The sequence below is a fragment of the Ranitomeya variabilis genome, chromosome 1 (assembly GCF_051348905.1).
Source record: "Ranitomeya variabilis isolate aRanVar5 chromosome 1, aRanVar5.hap1, whole genome shotgun sequence".
Lineage (NCBI taxonomy): Eukaryota > Metazoa > Chordata > Amphibia > Anura > Dendrobatidae > Ranitomeya > Ranitomeya variabilis.
The window spans coordinates 1,143,218,957-1,143,244,686 of NC_135232.1; positions in this window are offsets into that span (position 1 = coordinate 1,143,218,957).

The following is a 25,730-nucleotide window of genomic DNA, read 5'->3' on the forward strand; positions in this document are numbered from 1 at the left end:
AATACTTAGTGCAAATATAAAATCAATATTGTGCACACATTGTGAGCACAGCCGTGAGCAATGAAGTAATAGTGTAACACCATAGAATAATTAATGCGATATTCCAAGATAAATGAGATACGGTACACCTTGTCAACATGTATGGGTCATAGTACAAATGTGGCTTACATAGATAAATCCAAGTTTGGACATAAGATATATACATAGGGCGCTGCAACAGGGTAGTAAGTTGTATCCTATTGGGCACGCTGCAGTAAGAGAAAGTATAGCAATCAGTTTGCAGTAAGTAGTTGCCTACCACCTGCAGCTGCCGACCAGATAATGCTGGTCAAGGAACTCCAAACAGCCCATATCAGCCACACCATCAGCCCTCAAATGCCAACAAGGAGATGTAATACAGAGTGTATACAGCCTAACACAAATATTTACCCATTTTGTACCATGGACCGGCGTGTCCGTACTCTAACCCCAACGCACGTTTCGGTGCGGGATCACCTTCTTCAGGGGGCGTGGTTTTACTCGTAGGATAATCCCACCTTATATGTCAGGTGTAGTAAGTCACCTGACATAGATGTTCCAATGGAAAAGCTCCTGCGGCGCAAGCGCACCTGCCGGCATCCAGACAGAAGACTCCCCCCCGTTTATCCCCGCCTACCAGCAACAATCACATGGCGTGGCCGGCGCCAGCCCACATCACGCAATAAAGTGCAGCAGGACGGAGACAGTGGAGCAGGAGCGACCGTCGGGCACAGCAGGCGCATAAGCGCACAGTAAGCAAGATGGAAAATGATGGAGGTTAAAGTGACGTTTGCAGATAATAAAGTATTTTTAATGAAAATAAACATAAACAGTGCCACATGTCTATTCGGAAAATGCCTGAAACAAAGGGGTAGTATTATATGCGCAATGGGCTCAGCCCCACAGAAGGAATGCCCCTAACATGCCTAGGTCCAGCGGCCAAACCAACAGACAGCAGCTGGCGCCAAGCCGCCGCCGCCAGCAGACCACCAGGACACATAGCAGCAGGAGCACATACAAATTATGGGGACAAGAGCCAACCAGACGCATTTGTGCCTGCAATATATATATATATGTATAGCCCAATTATATAAAAATACTACTACTTACATTGAGTTGAAGGGCAACAATTGTGCAGGCCACCAAACACAAAGCACATGCATAACATATGCACGTAAGAACTTCAATATACCAAAATCAATACTACATATATTGTGCTAAAAAACTAGCAATAATATAATGTTACACTAAACAAACGTCCAACCAAGTGGAAGGAGAAGGTTAATCGTATATGTCACACAGTCACGCTTTTTGTCTCTTCGGATCCTGCATATCTTCAGTAGAATGTTAATGCCGGGGTATGTAGAAAGATTGTTCATAGATAGAAATTTAGGAAAACGATGCACGTAACTCCTCCACATAAAGCCAACGGTATAGTAATAAGGTGGGATACATCATGTGTTACAAATATTCACTACAAGAAAAGATAAAAACAATGAATAAGCAACATATAAAAACAACAAATAAAACCAACTAAAATCATCAAACAGCAAATGGCAATAGCGGATGATCAGGATAGCAGGATACAACTCGAAGATACCAAGAGTCAGAGGAAAGAAGCAAACCCCTGTGACTCATTGAGTCCGTGGGGGGACATAGTGCCCAGGACAGTAATCCATCTACATTCCTTCTGGGCAAGAACCCGCTTAATGTCCCCACCACGGATCCCAAGCTGGATATGCTGTATGCCCCTAACCTTAAACGTACTCGGATCACTTTGGTGAAACAGCCTAAAGTGCCTAGGTATGGTTTTAAGCAGAGACAGGTCTTCCACCGAGGCAGCCGCTGTTATATCTCGCACGTGCTCTCGAGTGCGTATTCTCAGCTGACGTGATGTCAAGCCTACATAGATTTTGTGACAGCCACAAGTGGCATAATAAATAACCTGTGTGGTTGCACATGTTATGTATTGCCTGATATTAAAACTATGTATTCCGTCCGAGGAGACAAAAATTGGATGTTCTCAGTATATTCCTGCAGGCCAAACATTTACCGCAGGGGAAACAACCCTGTGGTGGTCCGCGGGAGTTGAATGGATTGCTTATTTCAGGGACGTAATGGCTACGTACAAGCATATCTCCCAAATTTTGACTTCTTCTGGCTGTCATGAGGGGATCTTTTGATAGATATTTTGACAGAGCAGGATCCATTTGTAACACATTCCAATGTCGTTTAAGGGTTTCCCTCATCTGTGCCCAACGGCTATTGAAAGTAGAAATAAATCTAATTTGATCACTGCTCTGTCTAGTTTTAACTTGGCCATGTAGCAAGGATGGACGGCTGTTATTCTTTGCCCGCAGATTGCCCCGTTTTATACAGCGTTCACTGTATCCGCGCATCCGAAACCTGTCACGGAGGTCCGTCGCCTGGGCTTCAAAAAATTCCTCAGATGAGCAAATGCGTCTCATTCTGAGGAATTGGCCCACTGGGATGGCCCTAATGGTGGTCCCAGGATGGCTCGAACTCGCATGCAGCAGTGCATTAACCGAGGTGGGCTTACGATAGACGTCTGTTTGCAGATGTAAATTTTCATCAACCAGTATTTTGACGTCTAAAAAGTCCACCTCAGTCCTGCTGCATTTATATGTCAGCCTGATGTTAAAGTTATTCGAGTTCAAGCCATCCATAAAAATCCGGAGCTGCTCCTCACTACCCTGCCATATTATAAATAGATCATCTATGTAACGCAGCCAGCACTGCACATGGTCCGCGGCCTGGGCGCCTTCCCCCCCGAAAATTCCCCTCTCCCAAAAACCAAGGAAGAGGTTAGCGAAAGAGGGCGCACAGGCCGCGCCCATGGCAGTGCCGCACTGCTGCAGGTAGAAAACATCTCGAAACACGAAGAAGTTATGTGTGAGGATATATTGTAGCAGCTCCAGAGTGAGCTCACACATAGGGCCATCCCAGTTGCTGTTGGTAAGAAAGAACCGACAGGCCTCCAAACCGTCACTGTGTCGGATGCACGTATACAGCGACTCTATGTCAGCTGTCACGAGTATCATCTCCCTATCCAGGGACATGCCGTCGATCCTAGCTAACACGTCCATAGTATCTCGTGCAAACGAAGGCAGAGACTCCACTAATGGCTTTAAATAATAGTCTATAAATTTGCAGATAGGCTCGCACAGTCCACCCAAACCTAACACTATAGGTCGTCCTGGTGGGGATATTGGATCCTTATGGATTTTAGGTGTAAAGTAGATTGTGGGGTCTTTCGGGTTCCTAATAAAAAGGCCATCCATAACTTTCTTAGGAATGATCCCTCTTTCAAAGGCCTGTTGCAGAATCAGCTCAAGTTCTGCAGAAAAGGCAATTAGAGGGTTATGATCCAGTGAACGCTGTATAAAACGGGGCAATCTGCGGGCAAAGAATAACAGCCGTCCATCCTTGCTACATGGCCAAGTTAAAACTAGACAGAGCAGTGATCAAATTAGATTTATTTCTACTTTCAATAGCCGTTGGGCACAGATGAGGGAAACCCTTAAACGACATTGGAATGTGTTACAAATGGATCCTGCTCTGTCAAAATATCTATCAAAAGATCCCCTCATGACAGCCAGAAGAAGTCAAAATTTGGGAGATATGCTTGTACGTAGCCATTACGTCCCTGAAATAAGCAATCCCTTCAACTCCCGCGGACCACCACAGGGTTGTTTCCCCTGCGGTAAATGTTTGGCCTGCAGGAATATACTGAGAACATCCACTTTTGTCTCCTCGGACGGAATACGTAGTTTTAATATCAGGCAATACATAACATGTGCAACCACACAGGTTATTTATTATGCCACTTGTGGCTGTCACAAAATCTATGTAGGCTTGACATCACGTCAGCTGAGAATACGCACTCGAGAGCACGTGCGAGATATAACAGCGGCTGCCTCGGTGGAAGACCTGTCTCTGCTTAAAACCATACCTAGGCACTTTAGGCTGTTTCACCAAAGTGATCCGAGTACGTTTAAGGTTAGGGGCATACAGCATATCCAGCTTGGGATCCGTGGTGGGGACATTAAGCGGGTTCTTGCCCAGAAGGAATGTAGATGGATTACTGTCCTGGGCACTATGTCCCCCCACGGACTCAATGAGTCACAGGGGTTTGCTTCTTTCCTCTGACTCTTGGTATCTTCGAGTTGTATCCTGCTGTCCTGATCATCCGCTATTGCCATTTGCTGTTTGATGATTTTAGTTGGTTTTATTTGTTGTTTTTATATGTTGCTTATTCATTGTTTTTATCTTTTCTTGTAGTGAATATTTGTAACACATGATGTATCCCACCTTATTACTATACCGTTGGCTTTATGTGGAGGAGTTACGTGCATCGTTTTCCTAAATTTCTATCTATGAACAATCTTTCTACATACCCCGGCATTAACATTCTACTGAAGATATGCAGGATCCGAAGAGACAAAAAGCGTGACTGTGTGACATATACGATTAACCTTCTCCTTCCACTTGGTTGGACGTTTGTTTAGTGTAACATTATATTATTGCTAGTTTTTTAGCACAATATATGTAGTATTGATTTTGGTATATTGAAGTTCTTACGTGCATATGTTATGCATGTGCTTTGTGTTTGGTGGCCTGCACAATTGTTGCCCTTCAACTCAATGTAAGTAGTAGTATTTTTATATAATTGGGCTATACATATATATATTATATATATTGCAGGCACAAATGCGTCTGGTTGGCTCTTGTCCCCATAATTTGTGTGTGCTCCTGCTGCTAGGTGTCCTGGTGGTCTGCTGGCGGCGGTGGCTTGGCGCCAGCTGCTGTCTGTTGGTTTGGCCGCTGGACCTAGGCATGTTAGGGGCATTCCTTCTGTGGGGCTGAGCCCATTGCGCATATAATACTACCCCTTTGTTTCAGGCATTTTCCGAATAGACATGTGGCACTGTTTATGTTTATTTTCATTAAAAATACTTTATTATCTGCAAACGTCACTTTAACCTCCATCATTTTCCATCTTGCTTACTGTGCGCTTATGCGCCTGCTGTGCCCGACGGTCGCTCCTGCTCCATTGTCTCCGTCCTGCTGCACTTTATTGCGTGATGTGGGCTGGCATCGGCCACGCCATGTGATTGTTGCTGGTAGGCGGGGATAAACGGGGGGGAGTCTTCTGTCTGGATGCCGGCAGGTGCGCTTGCGCCGCAGGAGCTTTTCCATTGGAACATCTATGTCAGGTGACTTACTACACCTGACATATAAGGTGGGATTATCCTACGAGTAAAACCACGCCCCCTGAAGAAGGTGATCCCACACCGAAACGCGCGTTGGGGTTAGAGTATGGTCACGCCGGTCCATGGTACAAAATGGGTAAATATTTGTGTTAGGCTGTATACACTCTGTATTACATCTCCTCGTTGGCATTTGAGGGCTGATGGTGTGGCTGATAAGGGCTGTTTGGAGTTCCTTGACCAGCATTATCTGGTCGGCAGCTGCAGGTGGTAGGCAACTACTTACTGCAAACTGATTGCTATACTTTCTCTTACTGCAGCGTGCCCAATAGGATACAACTTACTACCCTGTTGCAGCGCCCTATGTATATATCTTATGTCCAAACTTGGATTTATCTATGTAAGCCACATTTGTACTATGACCCATACATGTTGACAAGGTGTACCGTATCTCATTTATCTTGGAATATCGCATTAATTATTCTATGGTGTTACACTATTACTTCATTGCTCACGGCTGTGCTCACAATGTGTGCACAATATTGATTTTATATTTGCACTAAGTATTTAATAAAGTTTCTACCACTTTTGTAAATTTTGGCATTTTTGACTCTATTTTTCTCCGTCTTGTTTATTGTTGCCTAATTATAGATGTTGCAACAAGGTGGAACTCCACACTGCACATGGTTCAGAGGCTGTGTGAACAGAGGCGTGCTGTCATTTATTTGTGGGAGGATACGCATACACGGGCAGGCAGTTGGATGGCAGACATGGAGTTGTCTGGTGTGCAGTGGTCGAAGCTACAAGACCTCTGTCAAGTCCTTCAGTGTTTTGAGGAATGCACACGGCTGGTAAGTGCAGACGACGCCATCATAAGCATGAGCATCCCACTAATGCGTCTGCTGATGCAAAGTTTGACGCACATTAAGGACCAGGCGTCTGCAGCCGAGGAGGGAAGCCTTGATGACAGTCAGCCATTGTCTGGTCAGGGAACTGTCCAGGACGAGGTGGCGGACGAAGAGGATGAGGAGGAGGATGATGGGGCTGAATATGTATGGGAGGAGGGAGCTTCTCAGGGGGCAATAGAAACTGGTGCCATTGCAAGGTCTGGTACAGGTTTCTTGCGGGACACTTGTGATGTAGATTTGCAAGAAAGTGCTCCTCAACCCAGCAGAAGCAGTGAATTGACACCTGGAACATTGGTCCACATGGCTGAGTATGCCTTGCATATCCTAAAAAGGGACCCCCGCATTGTCAAAATGATGACCGATGACGGTTACTGGTTGGCCTGCCTAATGGATCCACGCTACAAAGGGAAATTGCAAAATATCATGCCACATGAGAACCTAGAGCAAATATTGGCTACCAAACCAGCAACTCTTGTAGACCGTTTGGTTCTGGCATTCCAAGCACACAGCGGCGGTGATGGTTCTCACACGAGCCGTAGGGGGCAACATGGCAGAGGTGCTAGCGGTGCAGAAATCCGAAGTGGCGTTGGACAGAGGGGTTTTATGACAAGGTTGTGGAGTGATTTTTCAATGACCGCTGACACAACAGGTACTGCTGCATCGATTCAAAGTGACGGGAGCCAGCATTTGTCCAGTATGGTTACAAACTACTTTTCCTCCCTTATCGATGTTCTCCCTCACAGGTCATTCCCCTTTGATTACTGGGCATTAGTGTTGAGCGATACCTTCCGATACTCAAAGGTATCGGTATCGGATGGTATTGGCCGATATCCAAAAAATATCGGATATCGCCGATACCGATACCCGATACCAATGCAAGTCAATGTGACACAAGTATCAGAAGGTATCCTGGATGGTTCCCAGGGTCTGAAGGAGAGGAAACTCTCCTTCAGGCCCTGGGATCCATATTCATGTAAAAAATAAAGAATTAAAATAAAAAATATGGATATACTCACCCCTCCGGCGGCCCCTGGACCTTACCGATGTAACCGGCAGCCTCCGTTCCTAAGAATGCAGGGAGTGAAGGACCTTCGATGACATCGCGGCTTGTGATTGGTCGCGTGACCGCTCATGTGACCGCTCACGCGACCAATCACAAGCCGCGACGTCATCGCAGGTCCTAAACTCACTGCATTCTTAGGAACAGAGGCTGCTGGTTACATCGGTAAGGTCCAGGGGCCGCCGGACGGGTGAGTATATCCATATTTTTTATTTTAATTCTTTATTTTTTACATGAATATGGATCCCAGGGCCTGAAGGAGAGACTCCTCTCCTCCAGACCCTGGGAACCATAGACTGGGAACTTCCGATTCCGATTTCCGATATCACAAAAATATCGGAACTCGGTATCGGAATTCCGATACAGCAAATATCGGCCGATACCCGATACTTGCGGTATCGGAATGCTCAACACTACTGGGCATCTAAACTAGACACCTGGCCTGAATTGGCAGAATATGCATTACAGGAGCTCGCTTGCCCTGCTGCCAGTGTGCTATCAGAAAGAGTCTTCAGTGCTGCTGGTTCAAAACTGACCGAAAAAAGGACACGTCTGGCTACCCAAAATGTTGATGATCTAACCTTCATTAAAATGAACCAATCATGGATTTCACATTCTTTTGCCCCACCTTCCCCTGCTGACACGTAGTTTTCCTTTAAGAAGGTCTTGCTTTTGGACTCCTCTTACTGACTGCTCCAATTCCTCCATTTGCTGCTGCTGAATGTCCACCTTAGGCCATTTTTAACACCTCCCTAAATGGGCTGACTCCATCCATGGGCCCGTGGTCACCACTTGGCGCAAGCACCCGTGCGAGTGCCGTTTGCCTGGACAGGTGGGTGTGCCCACTTTTGGCCGACGGCACTGGCACAGGGTCCCTCATCGTACAATTAAGTGTCTCTGGTGGTTGGGGTGCACACCCAACGTCAGACACACCGTCGTAATATGAGGGGCCCTGGGCCAGTACCACCGCCCACGAGAGAGTGTCCCCCCCCCAGCTCAAACAGTGCTCCACCGCTGTTTATTCAGTGCTGTTAAATCCTTCATGGCACTGCCAATGCAAATTGAGAGATGATAGTAAATATATACAGGGACCATGCCCTCCATTTTGACCTGTGAATACTGTGCGCAAACTACCACTATCTGGTACTCAGGGAGGAACCCACCCCTGTACGTTGCTTTGCCACCTGTTTATTTACGAACATTTTTTTTGCAGACATTTAGCCCGCTTTACTATTTAGGCCAACGTACTGTGTCAGCCACTTATTCCAGTTGTCCTCCACCGAACAAAGCAGTGCCACCAGTTTACTCCTGTTACCAGTTTAGAACTGCGTTGAGCCAACTTTTTTATTTTAGGCCTAGTAAGTCTGTCTGCGCCACTCCTAGCAATCGTCCTCCGCTGACCAAACCAGTGCTGCCTGTATACTGTTGTGAATTTGCTTTTTGCTCCCTCTAGTGGTTACTAGTTTTTTAACTCTGGTTTTTCTGTCATTCCTTTTATCCGCACCTGGGTCGTTAGTTAGGGGTGTTGCTATATAAGCTCCCTGGACCTTCAGTTCAATGCCTGGCAACGTAGTTATCAGAGCTAGTCTGCTGTGCTCTTGTCTACTGATCCTGGTTCCAGTTATATCAGCTAAGTCTGCCTTTTGCTTTTTGCTATTTGTTTTGGTTTTGTATTTTTGTCCAGCTTGTTCCAAATCTATATCCTGACCTTTGCTGGAAGCTCTAGGGGGGCTGGTGTTCTCCCCCCGGACCGTTAGACGGTTCGGGGGTTCTTGAATTTCCAGTGTGGATTTTGATAGGGTTTTTGTTGACCATATAAGTTACCTTTCTTTATTCTGCTATCAGTAAGCGGGCCTCTCTGTGCTAAACCTGGTTCATTTCTGTGTTTGTCATTTCCTCTTACCTCACCGTCATTATTTGTGGGGGGCTTCTATCCAGCTTTGGGGTCCCCTTCTCTGGAGGCAAGAAAGGTCTTTGTTTTCCTCTACTAGGGGTAGCTAGATTCTCCGGCTGGCGCGTGTCATCTAGAATCAACGTAGGAATGATCCCCGGCTACTTCTAGTGTTGGCGTTAGGAGTAGATATATGGTCAACCCAGTTACCACTGCCCTATGAGCTGGATTTTTGTATTCTGCAGACTTCCACGTTCCTCTGAGACCCTCGCCATTGGGGTCATAACAGTTTGCCAGGCCAGTATTAAATGTTTAATGCATTGCAGAAGAGGGATTATAAGAAAGAAGATTCTGAGTTTTTTTTTTTTTTTTTTCTTCTTCCCCTTTACCTCAGAGTGGCTATGCTTGCTGCAGACATGAATGTCCAGACCTTGATTACAAGTGTGGACCAGCTGGCTACTCGTGTGCAGGGCATACAAGACTATGTTATCAGAAATCCTAGGTCAGAACCTAAAATACCGATTCCTGAACTGTTTTCCGGAGACAGGTTTAAGTTTAGGAATTTCGTGAATAATTGTAAATTGTTTTTGTCCCTGAGACCCTGTTCATCTGGAGATTCTGCTCAGCAAGTAAAAATTGTTATTTCGTTCTTACGGGGCGACCCTCAGGATTGGGCTTTTTCGCTGGCGCCAGGAGATCCGGCATTGGCTGATCTTGATGCGTTTTTTCTGGCGCTCGGTTTACTTTATGAGGAACCCAATCTTGAGATTCAGGCAGAAAAGGCCTTGCTGGCTATGTCTCAGGGGCAGGACGAGGCTGAAGTGTATTGCCAAAAATTTCGGAAATGGTCCGTGCTGACACATTGGAACGAGTGTGCACTGGCCGCTAATTTTAGAAATGGCCTTTCTGAAGCCATTAAGAATGTTATGGTGGGTTTTCCCATTCCCACAGGTCTGAATGATACTATGGCACTGGCTATTCAAATTGACCGGCGGTTGCGGGAGCGCAAAACCGCAAATTCCCTCATGGTGTTGTCTGAACAGACACCTAATTCGGTGCAATGTGATAGAAAAACCGCAAATTCTCTCATGGTGTTGTCTGAACAGACACCTGATTTAATGCAATGTGATAGAATCCTGACTAGAAATGAGCGGAAAATTCATAGACGCCGGAATGGCTTGTGCTACTACTGTGGTGATTCTACACATGTTATCTCAGCATGCTCTAAACGTATAGCTAAGGTTGTTAGTCCTGTCACCGTTGGTAATTTGCAACCTAAATTTATTCTGTCTGTAACTTTGATTTGCTCACTGTCATCTTATCCTGTCATGGCGTTTGTAGATTCAGGTGCTGCCCTGAGTCTCATGGATCTCTCATTTGCTAAGCGCTGTGGTTTTACTCTTGAACCATTAGAAAATCCTATTCCTCTTAGGGGTATTGATGCTACACCATTGGCTGCAAATACACCGCAGTATTGGACACAGGTTACCATGTGCATGACTCCTGAACACCGCGAGGTGATACGTTTCCTGGTTTTACATAAAATGCATGATTTGGTTGTTTTAGGGCTGCCATGGTTACAGACCCATAATCCAGTCCTGGACTGGAAGGCTATGTCAGTCTCAAGTTGGGGCTGTCGTGGTATTCATGGGGATTCCCTGCCTGTGTCTATTGCTTCTTCTACGCCTTCGGAAGTTCCGGAGTATTTGTCTGATTATCAGGACGTCTTCAGTGAGTCTGAGTCCAGTGCACTGCCTCCTCATAGGGACTGTGACTGTGCTATAGATTTGATCCCAGGCAGTAAATTTCCTAAGGGAAGACTGTTTAATCTGTCGGTACCTGAACATACCGCTATGCGTTCATATATCAAGGAGTCTCTGGAGAAAGGACATATTCGTCCGTCTTCTTCCCCTCTTGGTGCGGGATTCTTTTTTGTGGCAAAAAAGGACGGATCTTTGAGACCTTGTATTGATTATCGGCTTTTAAATAAGATCACTGTCAAATTTCAGTATCCTTTACCGCTGTTGTCTGACTTGTTTGCCCGGATTAAGGGTGCCAAGTGGTTCACCAAGATAGACCTTCGTGGTGCGTACAACCTTGTGCGCATTAAGCAAGGTGATGAATGGAAAACCGCATTCAATACGCCCGAAGGTCATTTTGAGTACTTGGTGATGCCTTTTGGTCTCTCCAATGCGCCTTCAGTTTTTCAGTCCTTTATGCATGACATTTTCCGGAAGTATCTGGATAAATTTTTGATTGTTTATCTGGATGATATTTTGGTTTTTTCTGATAATTGGGATTCGCATGTGGAGCAGGTCAGGTTGGTCTTTAAAATTTTGCGTGAAAATTCTTTGTTTGTCAAGGGCTCAAAGTGTCTCTTTGGTGTACAGAAGGTTCCCTTTTTGGGGTTCATTTTTTCCCCTTCTGCTGTGGAGATGGACCCAGTCAAGGTCTGAGCTATTCTTGATTGGACTCAGCCCTCGTCAGTTAAGAGTCTTCAGAAGTTCTTGGGCTTCGCTAACTTCTACCGTCGTTTTATCGCTAATTTTTCTAGCATTGTGAAACCTTTGACGGATATGACCAAGAAGGGCTCCGATGTAGCTAACTGGGCTCCTGCTGCCGTGGAGGCTTTCCAGGAGTTGAAACGCCGGTTTACTTCGGCGCCTGTTTTGTGCCAGCCTGACGTCTCACTTCCCTTTCAGGTTGAGGTGGATGCTTCGGAGATTGGGGCAGGGGCCGTTTTGTCGCAGAGAGGCCCTGGTTGCTCTGTTATGAAACCTTGTGCCTTTTTCTCTAGGAAGTTTTCGCCTGCCGAGCGAAATTATGATGTGGGCAATCGGGAGTTGTTGGCCATGAAATGGGCATTTGAGGAGTGGCGTCATTGGCTCGAGGGTGCTAAGCATCGTGTGGTGGTCTTGACTGATCACAAAAATCTGATGTATCTCGAGTCTGCTAAACGCCTTAATCCGAGACAGGCCCGCTGGTCATTGTTTTTCTCCCGCTTTGATTTTGTTGTCTCGTATTTACCTGGTTCAAAGAATGTGAAGGCCGATGCTCTTTCTAGGAGCTTTGTGCCTGATGCTCCTGGAGTCGCTGATCCTGTTGGTATTCTTAAAGATGGAGTTATCTTGTCAGCTATTTCTCCGGATCTGCGACGTGTGTTGCAGAGATTTCAGGCTGATAGGCCTGAGTCTTGTCCACCTGACAGACTGTTTGTCCCGGATAAGTGGACCAGCAGAGTCATTTCCGAGGTTCATTCCTCGGTGTTGGCAGGTCACCCGGGAATTTTTGGCACCAGAGATCTGGTGGCCAGGTCCTTTTGGTGGCCTTCCTTGTCAAGGGATGTGCGGTCATTTGTGCAGTCCTGTGGGACTTGTGCTCGAGCTAAGCCTTGCTGTTCTCGTGCCAGCGGTTTGCTCTTGCCCTTGCCTGTCCCGAAGAGACCTTGGACACATATCTCCATGGATTTCATTTCTGATCTTCCGCTATCTCAGGGCATGTCCGTTATCTGGGTGATATGTGATCGCTTCTCCAAGATGGTCCATTTGGTTCCTTTGCCTAAGCTGCCTTCCTCTTCCGATCTGGTTCCTGTGTTTTTCCAGAACGTGGTTCGTTTGCACGGCATCCCTGAGAATATTGTGTCTGACAGAGGATCCCAGTTCGTTTCCAGGTTCTGGCGATCCTTTTGTAGTAGGATGGGCATTGATTTGTCGTTTTCATCTGCTTTCCATCCTCAGACTAATGGACAGACGGAGCGAACTAATCAGACTTTGGAGGCTTATTTGAGGTGTTTTGTCTCTGCTGATCAGGACGATTGGGTGACATTCTTGCCGTTGGCTGAGTTTGCCCTTAATAATCGGGCTAGTTCCGCCACCTTGGTTTCACCTTTTTTCTGCAACTCTGGTTTCCATCCTCGCTTTTCTTCGGGTCATGTGGAGCCTTCTGACTGTCCTGGGGTGGATTCTGTGGTGGATAGGTTGCAGCAGATCTGGAATCATGTGGTGGACAACTTGAAGTTGTCACAGGAGAAGGCTCAGCGCTTTGCCAACCGCCGCCGCGGTGTGGGTCCCCGACTACGCGTTGGGGATTTGGTATGGCTTTCTTCCCGCTTTGTTCCTATGAAGGTCTACTCTCCCAAATTTAAACCTCGTTTTATTGGGCCTTACAAGATATTGGAAATCCTTAATCCTGTATCTTTTCGTCTGGATCTTCCTGTGTCGTTTGCTATTCACAATGTATTTCATAGGTCCTTGTTGCGGCGGTACATTGTGCCTGTAGTTCCTTCTGCTGAGCCTCCTGCTCCGGTGTTGGTTGAGGGCGAGTTGGAGTACGTGGTGGAGAAGATCTTGGATTCTCGCCTCTCCAGGCGGAGGCTTCAGTACCTGGTCAAGTGGAAGGGCTATGGTCAGGAGGATAATTCCTGGGTGGTCGCCTCTGATGTGCATGCGGCCGATTTAGTTCGTGCCTTTCATGCCGCTCATCCTGATCGCCCTGGTGGTCGTGGTGAGGGTTCGGTGACCCCTCACTAAGGGGGGGGTACTGTTGTGAATTTGCTTTTTGCTCCCTCTAGTGGTTACTAGTTTTTTGACTCTGGTTTTTCTGTCATTCCTTTTATCCGCACCTGGGTCGTTAGTTAGGGGTGTTGCTATATAAGCTCCCTGGACCTTCAGTTCAATGCCTGGCAACGTAGTTATCAGAGCTAGTCTGCTGTGCTCTTGTCTACTGATCCTGGTTCCAGTTATATCAGCTAAGTCTGCCTTTTGCTTTTTGCTATTTGTTTTGGTTTTGTATTTTTGTCCAGCTTGTTCCAAATCTATATCCTGACCTTTGCTGGAAGCTCTAGGGGGGCTGGTGTTCTCCCCCCGGACCGTTAGACGGTTCGGGGGTTCTTGAATTTCCAGTGTGGATTTTGATAGGGTTTTTGTTGACCATATAAGTTACCTTTCTTTATTCTGCTATCAGTAAGCGGGCCTCTCTGTGCTAAACCTGGTTCATTTCTGTGTTTGTCATTTCCTCTTACCTCACCGTCATTATTTGTGGGGGGCTTCTATCCAGCTTTGGGGTCCCCTTCTCTGGAGGCAAGAAAGGTCTTTGTTTTCCTCTACTAGGGGTAGCTAGATTCTCCGGCTGGCGCGTGTCATCTAGAATCAACGTAGGAATGATCCCCGGCTACTTCTAGTGTTGGCGTTAGGAGTAGATATATGGTCAACCCAGTTACCACTGCCCTATGAGCTGGATTTTTGTATTCTGCAGACTTCCACGTTCCTCTGAGACCCTCGCCATTGGGGTCATAACAGTATACCCCTGTTACCCATTTTAAACTGCATTGAGCCAACTTTTTTATTTTAGGCCTAGTAAGTCTGTCTGCACCACTCCTAGCAATCGTCCTCCGCTGACCAAACCAGTGCTGCTTGTGTACCCCTGTTAACCATTTTAAACTGCATTGAGCCATCTTTTTTATTTTAGGCCTAGTAAGTCTGTCTGCGACACTCCTACTAATCGTCCCCCGCTGACCAAAACAATGCTGCCTGTGTACCCGTTACCCATTTTGAACTGCATTGAGCCTATTTTTTATTTTAGGCCTAGTAAGTCTGTCTGCGCCACTCCTAGCAATCGTCCTCCGCTGACCAAACCAGTGCTGCCTGTGTACCCCTGTTACCCATTTTAAACTGCATTGAGCCAACTTTTTTATTTTAGGCCTAGTAAGTCTGTCTGCGCCACTCCTAGCAATCGTCCTCCGCTGACCAAAACAATGCTGCCTGTGTACCCGTTACCCATTTTAAACTGCATTGAGCCAACTTTTTTATTTTAGGCCTAGTAAGTCTGTCTGTGCCACTCCTAGTAATTGTCCTCCGCTGACCAAAACAATGCTGCCTGTGTACCCGTTACCCATTTTGAACTGCATTGAGACTATTTTTTTTTTTAGGCCTAGTAAGTCTGTCTGCGCCACTCCTAGCAATCTTCCTCCGCTGACCAAACCAGTGCTGCTTGTGTACCCCTGTTACCCATTTTAAACTGCATTGAGCCATCTTTTTTATTTTAGGCCTAGTAAGTCTGTCTGCGCCACTCCTAGCAATCGTCCTCCGCTGACCAAACCAGTGCTGCTTGTGTACCTGTTGTGATTTAGACTTTTTGGCTCCCTCTTGTGGTTACTAGTGATATGACTCTGGGATTGTCTTTCCTCAGTTTGGCACCCACCTGGGTCGTTAGTCCAGGGGTGTTGCTATATAAACTTCCTGGATCCTTAGTCCAGTGCCTGGCATTGTTGTAATCAGATCTTTTCTGTTTGCTCCTGTCTGCTGCTCCTTGTTCGTGCAAAATTAAGCTAAGTCCTGCTTCTTTGTTTTTTGGTTATTTGCTTTGCTCTTATTTTTGTCCAGCTTGTACTAAATGTGATTCCTGACTTTGCTGGAAGCTCTAGGGGGCTGGTGTTCTCCCCCCGGGCCGTTAGACGGTTCGGGGGTTCTTGAATATCCAGCGTGGATATTTTGATAGGGTTTTTGCTGACCATATAAGTCATCTTACTATATTCTGCTATTAGCTAGTGGGCCTCTCTTTGCTAAATACCTAGCTCATTCTTACGTTTGTCTTTTCCTCTTACCTCACCGTTATTATTTGTTGGGGGCTTGTATCCAACTTTTGGGGTCTTTTCTCTGGAGGCAAGAAAGGTCTTTCTTTTCCCTTCTAGGGTTAGTTAGTTCTCCGGCTGTCGCGAGACGTCTAGAACCAACGTAGGCACGTTCCCCGGCTGCTGCTATTTGTGGTGCTAGGATTAGATATATGGTCAGCTCAGTTACCACTGCCCTATGAGCTGGTTTTTTGTGTTTGCAGACTTAGTAATTATTTCTGAGACCCTCTGCCATTGGGGTCATAACAGTATGCCAGGCCAACATTGAATGTTTAATGCATTGCAGAAGTGGGATAATAAGAAAGGAAATTCTGAGTTTTTTTTTTTTCTCTTCCTCTCTTCCTCCCCTTTACCTCTGAGTGGCTTGTGCTTCCTGCAGACATGAATGTCCAGACCTTGATTACAAGTGTAGACCAGCTTGCTGCTCGTGTGCAGGGCATACAAGATTTTGTTACCAGTAGTCCAATGTCTGAACCTAAAATACCTATTCCTGAACTGTTTTCTGGAGACCGATTTAAGTTTAGGAATTTCAGGAATAATTGTAAATTGTTTCTATCTCTGAGACCCCGTTCATCTGGAGATTCAGCTCAGCAAGTTAAAATTGTTATCTCTTTTTTACGGGGCGACCCTCAGGATTGGGCTTTCTCGCTAGCGCCAGGAGATCCGGCATTGGCAAATATTGATGCGTTTTTTCTGGCGCTCGGATTGCTTTACGAGGAACCCAATCTTGAAGTTCAGGCAGAAAAAGCCTTGCTGGCTATTTCTCAGGGCCAGGATGAAGCTGAAGTGTATTGCCAAAAATTTCGGAAATGGTCCGTGCTTACTCAGTGGAATGAGTGTGCTCTGGCCGCAAATTTCAGAAATGGCCTTTCTGAAGCCATTAAGAATGTGATGGTGGGTTTCCCCATTCCTACAAGTCTGAATGATTCCATGGCGCTGGCTATTCAAATTGACCGGCGTTTGCGGGAGTGCAAAACCGCTAATCCTCTGGTGGTGTTGTCTGAACAAACACCTGATTTAATGCAATGTGATAGAATTCAGACTAGAAATGAGCGGAAAAATCATAGACGTCAGAATGGGTTGTGTTTTTACTGTGGTGATTCTACACATGTTATATCAGCATGCTCTAAACGCCTAACAAGGGTTGTTAGTCCTGTCGCCATTGGTAATTTGCAACCTAAATTTATTTTGTCTGTGACTTTAACTTGCTCATTGTCTTCTTACCCTGTTATGGCGTTTGTGGATTCAGGTGCTGCCCTGAGTCTTATGGATCTGTCATTTGCCAAGCGCTGTGGTTTTGTTCTTGAACCGTTGGTAAATCCTATTCCTCTTAGAGGTATTGATGCTACGCCATTGGCGGAAAATAAACCGCAGTTTTGGACGCAGGTAACCATGTGCATGACTCCTGAACATCGGGAGGTGATTCGTTTTCTTGTTCTGCATAAAATGCATGATTTGGTCGTTTTGGGTCTGCCATGGTTACAGACCCACAATCCAGTCTTGGATTGGAAGGCAATATCTGTGTCAAGTTGGGGCTGTCAGGGAATTCATGCTGATTCCCCGCCGGTGTCTATTGCTTCCTCTACTCCTTCGTAAGTTCCTGAGTATTTGTCTGATTATCAGGATGTATTCAGCGAGTCCAGGTCCAGTGCTCTGCCTCCTCATAGGGACTGTGACTGCGCCATAGATTTGATTCCAGGTAGTAAATTTCCTAAGGGAAGACTATTTAATCTGTCTGTACCTGAGCATGCCGCAATGCGTTCGTATATCAAGGAGTCTCTGGAGAAGGGGCATATCCGTCCATCCTCTTCCCCTCTTGGTGCGGTATTCTTTTTTGTGGCCAAGAAGGACGGATCTTTGAGACCTTGTATTGACTATCGGCTTTGAATAAAATCACTGTTAAATTTCAGTATCCTTTGCCTCTGTTGTCGGACTTCTTTGCCTGGATTAAAGGTGCCAAGTGGTTCACCAAGATAGATCTTCGTGGTGCGTACAACCTTGTGCGCATTAAGCAAGGAGATGAATGGAAGACAGCATTTAATACGCCCGAAGGTCATTTTGAGTACTTGGTGATGCCTTTTGGGCTCTCTAATGCTCCCTCAGTGTTTCAGTCCTTTATGCATGATATTTTCCGGAAGTATCTGGATAAGTTTATGATTGTTTATCTGGATGATATTCTGGTTTTCTCTGAAGATTGGGACTCACATGTGGAGCAGGTCAGGATGGTGTTTCAGGTTTTGCGTGAGAATGCTTTGTTTGTTAAGGGCTCAAAGTGTCTCTTTGGAGTACAGAAGGTTCCCTTTTTGGGGTTTATTTTTTCCCCTTCTGCTGTGGAGATGGACCCAGTCAAGGTCCGAGCTATTCATGATTGGACTCAACCCACGTCAGTTAAGAGTCTTCAGAAGTTCTTGGGTTTTGCTAACTTCTACCGTCGTTTTATCGCTAATTTTTCTAGCGTTGTTAAACCTTTGACGGATATGACCAAGAAAGGTTCTGTTGTTGCTAACTGGGCTCCTGCAGCCGTGGAGGCGTTCCAAGAGTTGAAGCGCCGGTTTACTTCGGCGCCTGTTTTGTGCCAGCCTGATGTCTCACTTCCCTTTCAGGTCGAAGTGGATGCTTCTGAGATTGGGGCAGGGGCCGTTTTGTCGCAGAGAGGCCCTGGTTGCTCGGTAATGAGACCATGTGCTTTCTTCTCTAGGAAGTTTTCGCCTGCTGAGCGGAATTATGATGTTGGCAATCGGGAGTTGCTGGCCATGAAGTGGGCATTTGAGGAGTGGCGTCATTGGCTCGAGGGTGCTAAGCATCGTGTGGTGGTCTTGACTGATCACAAAAATTTGATGTATCTCGAGTTTGCTAAACGCCTGAATCCTAGACAGGCCCGCTGGTCATTGTTTTTCTCCCGTTTTGACTTTGTGGTCTCGTATTTACCAGGTTCAAAGAATGTGAAGGCTGATGCTCTTTCAAGGAGCTTTGTGCCTGACTCTCCTGGAGTCGCAGAACCAGTTGGTATTCTTAAAGAGGGAGTTATCTTGTCAGCCATTTCTCCTGATTTGCGACCTGTGTTGCAGAGATTTCAGGCTGGTAGACCTGACTCTTGTCCACCTGACAGATTGTTTGTTCCTGATAAGTGGACCAGCAGAGTCATTTCCGAGGTTCATTCCTCGGTGTTGGCAGGGCATCCGGGAATTTTTGGCACCAGAGATCTGGTGGCTAGATCCTTTTGGTGGCCTTCCTTGTCATGGGATGTGCGGTCATTTGTGCAGTCCTGTGGGACTTGTGCTCAAGCTAAGCCTTGCTGTTCTCGTGCCAGCGGGTTGCTCTTGCCCTTGCCTGTCCCGAAGAGGCCTTGGACACACATTTCCATGGATTTCATTTCAGATCTCCCGGTGTCTCAGGGCATGTCTGTCATCTGGGTGGAATGTGATCGCTTTTCTAAAATGGTCCATTTGGTGCCTTTGCCTAAGCTGCCTTCCTCTTCCGATCTGGTTCCTGTGTTCTTTCAGAATGTGGTTCGTTTACATGGCATTCCTGAGAATATTGTGTCTGACAGAGGATCCCAGTTTGTTTCCAGGTTCTGGCGATCCTTTTGTGCTAGGATGGGCATTGATTTGTCGTTTTCGTCTGCCTTTCATCCTCAGACTAATGGACAAACGGAGCGAACTAATCAGACTCTGGAGGCTTATTTGAGGTGTTTTGTTTCGGCAGATCAGGATGATTGGGTGACCTTCTTGCCGTTGGCTGAGTTTGCCCTTAATAATCGGGCTAGTTCCGCTACTTTGGTTTCGCCATTTTTCTGCAACTCTGGTTTCCATCCTCTTTTTTCCTCGGGACATGTGGAGCCTTCTGACTGTCCTGGGGTAGATTCTGTGGTGGATAGGTTGCAGCAGATCTGGAATCATGTGGTGGACAACTTAAAGTTGTCACAGGAGAAGGCTCAGCATTTTGCCAACCGCCGCCGCGGTGTGGGTCCCCGACTTCGTGTTGGGGATTTGGTATAGCTGTCTTCTCGATTTGTTCCTATGAAGGTCTCCTCTCCTAAATTTAAGCCTCGCTTCATCGGTCCTTACAAGATATTGGAAACCCTTAATCCTGTGTCCTTTCGCTTGGATCTTCCGGTGTCGTTTGCCATTCACAACGTGTTCCATAGGTCTTTGTTGCGGCGGTACGTTGTACCTGTGGTTCCTTCTGTTGAGCCTCCTGCTCCGGTGTTGGTTGAGGGCGAGTTGGAGTACGTGGTGGAGAAGATCTTGGATTCTCGTCTCTCCAGACGGAGGCTTCAGTATCTGGTCAAGTGGAAGGGCTATGGTCAGGAGGATAATTCCTGGGTGGTTGCTTCTGATGTGCATGCGGCCGATTTAGTTCGTGCCTTTCACGCTGCTCATCCTGATCGCCCTGGTGGTCTTGGTGAGGGTTCGGTGACCCCTCCCTAAGGGGGGGGTACTGTTGTGATTTAGACTTTTTGGCTCCCTCTTGTGGTTACTAGTGATATGACTCTGGGATTGTCTTTCCTCAGTTTGGCACCCACTTGGGTCGTTAGTCCAGGGGTGTTGCTATATAAACTTCCTGGATCCTTAGTCCAGTGCCTGGCATCGTTGTAATCAGATCCTTTCTGTTTGCTGGTCCTGGTTCGTGCAAAATTAAGCTAAGTCTTGCTTCTTTGTTTTTTGGTTATTTGCTTTGCTCTTATTTTTGTCCAGCTTGTACTAAATGTGATTCCTGACTTTGCTGGAAGCTCTAGGGGGCTGGTGTTCTCCCCCCGGGCCGTTAGACGGTTCGGGGGTTCTTGAATATCCAGCGTGGATATTTTGATAGGGTTTTTGCTGACCATATAAGTCATCTTACTATATTCTGCTATTAGCTAGTGGGCCTCTCTTTGCTAAATACCTAGCTCATTCTTACGTTTGTCTTTTCCTCTTACCTCACCGTTATTATTTGTTGGGGGCTTGTATCCAACTTTTGGGGTCTTTTCTCTGGAGGCAAGAAAGGTCTTTCTTTTCCCTTCTAGGGTTAGTTAGTTCTCCGGCTGGCGCGAGACGTCTAGAACCAACGTAGGCACGTTCCCCGGCTGCTGCTATTTATGGTGCTAGGATTAGATATATGGTCAGCTCAGTTACCACTGCCCTATGAGCTGGTTTTTTGTGTTTGCAGACTTAGTAATTATTTCTGAGACCCCCTGCCATTGGGGTCATAACAGTACCCCTGTTACCCATTTTAAACTGCATTGAGCCAACTTTTTTATTTTAGGCCTACTAAGTCTGTCTGGGCCACTCCAGTCCTGACAATCGTCCTCCGCTTAACAACACTCTACCGCCTGTGTACCCCTGTAACCAATTTTAAACTGCATTGAGCCAACTTTTTTAATTTAGGCCTACTACCTGTGTCTGTTTGCGCCACTCAATACAGCTGTCCTTCACTGCACAAAGCAGAGCCTCAATTTGCAGCCGATATCACATATTAAAGTGCATTTGGCCTACTAGTTTGGTTGGGCCTACTAACAGTGTCTGCCGCTCCTTGGTATTCTCCTGTGTTTTTCTCCTGAGCTTCAATCTTCAGTCTTTCGGACTATAGGAATTTAAAAACTGCATTTGGCCTACTGGTTTTGTTGGGCCTACTAACGGTGTCTGCCACTCCTTGCTGTTCTCCTCCACTGAACAAAGCAGTGCTGCCTGTTTACTCCTGTTACCAATTTTGAACTGCATTTAGCCTACTTTATTCTTTGGGCCTATATCTGTGTTTCCTCCTCATCCTGCACATTGCCCAGCTAGATGAGTCTGCCGGTACATTGACCCAGACCACTGCATTCCCCTTGCACTCTACATAGCCAGTATCTGACCCTGCAGAAAGTCTGCTTCCACTTCCCGCATACTAAACCACCTTACACGGGGACAAATAGGAAGATGCAGATGAAAGTGCAGGTTCCTTCAACAGGTGGGGGGGCATACTCGTTGGCGACATCACTGGCACAGGGCCCCTCATAGTATGCAAAAGTGTCTCTGCCGGTGGGAGGCGCCCCTGCCGTCAATCACAACGCCGTACTTTGAGGGGCCCTGTGCCAGTGGCAATGCGAACGAGTGTGCCCCCCTGCTTGCTCAGGATCACAGCACTTGCAAAGTTGAAATACTTACCTCTCCCTGCTCCACCGCCGTGACATAGTCCGCGTTTCCTGGGCCCACGAAAAACTTGAGCCAGCCCTACTCCCCCCACAACTGTTGCTAAATGACCCCCAAATTTTCAATGGCTAACTATTATTATAAGGTATATTAAGATTGACAAGCTTAAGTAACAAGAATTGATGTTTTTGGCATTAAAATGGGCTCTGTTGGTGTTTTCCTGTCCTCCACTCACTGCCAACTTTGATTCTCCATTGACTTGCATTGGGTTTCGTGTTTCGATCGGATCCCCGACTTTTCGCAATAATCGGCTGATTTCACCCGACCTGACTTTTGACAAAGTCGGGTTTCGCGAAACCCGACTCGATCCTGAAAAAGTAAAAGTCGCTCAACCCTAGTGACCAGCAATCAAGAGATCCTGTGGTGCAGAAGTCTGCTGCCTAGTCTGTCAGCCCAGGAAGCAGAACTGATAGCGCTGACGAAGGCCTACCAGATGGCAGAAGACAAGACTGCAAACATGTATACCGATTCGAGGTACTCGCATGGTATAGCACATGACTTTGGACCCAAGGGCTGCAAGGGACTTCATCACAGCAAGCGGAACAACCGTGAAGCATCATGGAGCCATTAAGGACCTGCTGAATGCATTTCAACTTCCAAAAATGGTGGCAGCACTAAAAGTCAAAGCACATGGAAAATTGAACACAGTAGAGGCACAGGGCAATAACATGGTGGATATGGCAGCCAAAGAAGCAGCCAAAGGAAGACAATATGGAGAAGTGGGAGAGGTTGTAGAGCCGGATGGCTACTACATGATGACTGTAGATAAGAAACCTGACCAGATGACATCCTGGGATCTGCTCAAGAAGCTGCAAGAGCAAGCCCCAAAAGGACCAGAATGAATGCTGGATGCGGAAGGGAGCAACACATGAAGAGGGAAGGGTATACGCAATGGACTACAAACCCTGTTTACCCCGAAGCATGTACCCTATGGTGGTCCAGTGGGCACATGGGCCCACACACAGATCAAAGACACAGATGAATGATCTGATTGGTGCTTACTGGTTCACTCCAGGGATCTCCACCCTCACAGCCAAGTTCACTAGCAGCTGTCTGACCTGCGGCAAATGCAACACTGGAAGAATGGAGAAAGTTCCCACTTTCAGAGGGTCCAGATAGACCACATCTGGATTCCACCAAGTGGAGGAATCGAATATGCCCTTGTGGTCGTGGATGTGTACTCAGGATGGCCAGAAGCTTTCCCAGTGAGGAACCAGTCAGCAAAGACTACTGCAAAGAAGCTACTCTCAGAGATAGTATGCAGATATGTGGTCCCAGAAGTGATAGAGAGTGACTAGGGACCCGCATTCACAGCAAATCTCACACGGGAGATCTGGTCAGCAGTAGGGTCAGACTTAGGCCTACACACTCCTTACAATCCCCAGAGTAGTGAGAAGGTGGAAAGACTGAATGGGACACTTAAGAACAGGATGTTGAAAGTTGCCCAAGAGACAAACAAACCATGGCATGAGACACTCCCAATCACACTACTTAGTGTAAGGCACACTCCCAGGGGACCAGAAAAGCTGTCACCATAAGAAATTTTGTTTGGGTCTAGCCCCAGGTTAAGGGTATTCTTTCCCTCAGCAGCTGACTATGCAATATGATACTTTGTCTGCTTATGTAATTGAACTCACCAAGAAACTTGGTAATATCCATTCTCAAGTTTTTTTCTTCATTGCCAGATCCAGATTCAGTGTCCGGTACGCACTCCTTGAAGCCAGGAGACTGGGTGTTGGTGAAAAAAGTTTGTAAGGAGAACACCACTCGATCCCAGATTTGAAGGTCCTTTTCAAGTGCTGCTGACGACACCAACCTCTCTGAAGCTGGAGGAAAGACCCACTTGGATCCACGCATTGCATTGAAAGAAAGCTCCACTACCAGAGGATGACACCCAAGCCAGAATGATGTTGTGGATGCCCTGCCTGACCGAATAGATGACCTACCTGATAAAGAATACACTACACGTGCTATTGACTAAGAGACTGATTGCAATGAACCCCCGTTAGGGACAGATCTCCTGACCGCCCATTTGCGAAAAGTCTGTACGGAGTGGGGCATAGGCGCTAGGCTTGCGTCAGTTCACCCGCAGCACAAAAGAGTTGCAGCGCTTTGGGACAGGAGGCTAGGATTAGGGCAAGTGATATCTAAGGGGGGCTTGTGATAGAAATATATATATATATCATGTAGATCTCACTTGCATGTATACTCTTCTATAATCATATATACTCATATATCCACAGCTAGTTTATAATAAATTGCTTAATTTGACCACATGAGCTAGGCTAGATGGTTCCTCAGTGCTTTCCAGATACCCGAAAAGCAGAACAGTGCCAGATGTATTAAGTGCTGATCAGATATCTCAACTTTGTCCTACATGCAGAGAGCTACATTTTAGTTGCTTAATCAGCATTCATATGTGCATTAATCACAATATTCCATATATATTTAGATAACCAATAACAGAGGAGCTAGACAATATGGTAATTAACTAACCACCCCTAACCACTCCTTTCTATATGCAATTATAAAACTATGTATGTACAATAAATCATCAGTATTGATGGAATGTGTTTCTGTCACAATGGTGTACAGTCCATGTCTTGATGAGTGCTCAAAATACTCAGTCTTATTGGGAACGGCCTCAGCACACACAGGGATAGATTTATCCAAACCAAATTTCCATAACAGTAGCATCTACTGGAGTACATGTTCTTTCTGGCCCTCATCTACAATGCATACTGCTGTACAGTTGCCAAAAAAAGGAAGTGGAGTAGCTCATGCAGTAATAGATGTTATAAAAATGCTGCACAATTGCTCACTTTAGCAAAACAAACCGACTTGTCATCCATCTTATCACACCTGTCTCAAAACCCTAAACAGGTATTAAGTACTTTCAATTCTCTCCTCCATCCACCAGCTCCCCCTCCCTCTCCTCTTACACTATCTCAGCTGAAGACTTTGCATCACCACTTGTGAACTTGTCACAATAGCGTCCTTCCTCATTCCAAACCTTATTACAGTCTTCATCTCAAGCCTATTCTACCTCTTCAACCTGTCACTAACAACTGGTGTCTTCCCTCCCTAAACATACCTCGATCACACCAATCCTTAAAAGCCAACCTTTGACCCATCCTCTGTGTTTAGCTATTGCCCTATATCATTTCTCCCCCATGCTTCCAAACTATTGGAACAATATGTCCATTTTGAACTGTCCTACTACCTCTCCTCTTGGTCCCTTTTTGACCTCTTACAATATGGCTTTAGACTGCAATATTGCACTGAAACTGCCCTGACTAATAACACCAATGACCTACTAATTGCCAAGTGACAGCAATATGAATTTGTCCTCTTCCTTCTCCTAGACCTGGCATCTGCCTTTGACACAGTGGTCCATTCTCTCATAATACAGACTTTCTGATCTTTTGACATTATAGACTTGGCCCTTTGTTAGATCTTTTCATACATAACAGAGAGAACATTGAGTGTCTCCCACTCCACACACAACCTCCTCATCTCGCTCCCTATGTTTCGGTGTCCCCCAAAGTTCAGTTGTAGGCCCGGGCAGTATGCTTAGGGCATACACATTATCACTCCTTCTTAAAGGGAACACCCACATTACCCTAAGGTATTCCCAGCCTATAGCTCCAAAACGGATGTGCCTTAGCTATGTTGTTAATTTGCCTTGCATGCTTGCTAGTTGTCAGGTTCCACAAGTCCACCCCTCTGCTTGTCTACCCTGTACCCATCTGCTCGTACCTGTCTGTGCCCGTCAACTTGTACTTGTCTGAGCTTTTCTGAATATCAGCCAGTCCATATCACAC